The sequence below is a fragment of the Sapajus apella genome, unplaced genomic scaffold (genome assembly GCF_009761245.1).
Source record: "Sapajus apella isolate SASKATOON/1434 unplaced genomic scaffold, GSC_monkey_1.0 scaffold42, whole genome shotgun sequence".
NCBI classification, from domain to species: Eukaryota; Metazoa; Chordata; class Mammalia; order Primates; family Cebidae; genus Sapajus; species Sapajus apella.
Window position 1 is genome coordinate 533,005 of NW_022436982.1, and position 877 is coordinate 533,881.

General features: G+C 50.1%; 1 protein-coding gene across 3 annotated transcripts in view; it reads right to left on the bottom strand.

The window, feature by feature from the left end:
• The window catches only part of UBAP1 (ubiquitin associated protein 1), a 72,936-nt gene that overhangs the window by 51,836 nt on the left and 20,223 nt on the right, over window positions 1-877 (bottom strand). The gene's annotated exons all lie outside the window — the stretch shown is intronic.

Here is an 877-nt window from a genome sequence, read left to right on the forward strand (position 1 = left end):
GAGGTTCGCTCTTGTTGCCCAGGCTGGAGTGCAATGGCGCGATCTCGGCTCACCGCAACCTCCGCCTCCTGGGTTCAGGCAATTCTCCTGCCTCAGCCTCCCAAGTAGCTGGGATTACAGGCACGCGCCACTATGCACAGCTGATTTTTTGTATTTTTAGTAGAGATGGGGTTTCACTATGTTGACCAGGATGGTCTCGATCTCTTGACCTCGTGATCCACCCGCCTCGGCCTCCCAAAGTGCTGGGATTACAGGCATGAGCCACCGTGCCCGGCCTTAATTTTTATATTTTTAGTACAGATGAGGTTTCACCATGTTGGCCAGGCTGGTCTTGAACTCCTGACTTCAGGTGATCCAGCCACCTCAGCATCCCAAAGTTCTAGGATTACAGGCTTGAGCCACCACTCCCAGCCAAATCTACTTTTATGCGTTTGGAACTTTCCAAAATAAAGAACTAAAACAAGGCTGGATGCCATGGCTGGCACCTGTAATCCTAGCACTCTGGGAAGCCAAGGCAGGCACAAGTTTGAGACCAGCCTGGGCAACATGATGAAACTGTGTCTCTACAAAAAATACAAAAATTAGCCAGGCGTAGTGGCATACCTGTAGTCCCAGCTACTTGGGGGGTCTGAGACAGGAGGATCACTTGAACTTCCTTTACTTGAGGAAGTAAAGGCTGCAATGAGCCAAGATCACGCCACTGTACTCCAGCATGGGTGACAACAAAATGAAGCCTTGTCTTTAAAAAAAAAAAAAAATGCCCAGCGCGGTGGCTCACGCCTGTAATCCTAGCACTTTGGGAGGCTGAGGTGGGTGGATCACCTAAGGTCAGGAGTTCAAGACCAGCCTAGCCATCATGGTGAAACCCCATCTTAAA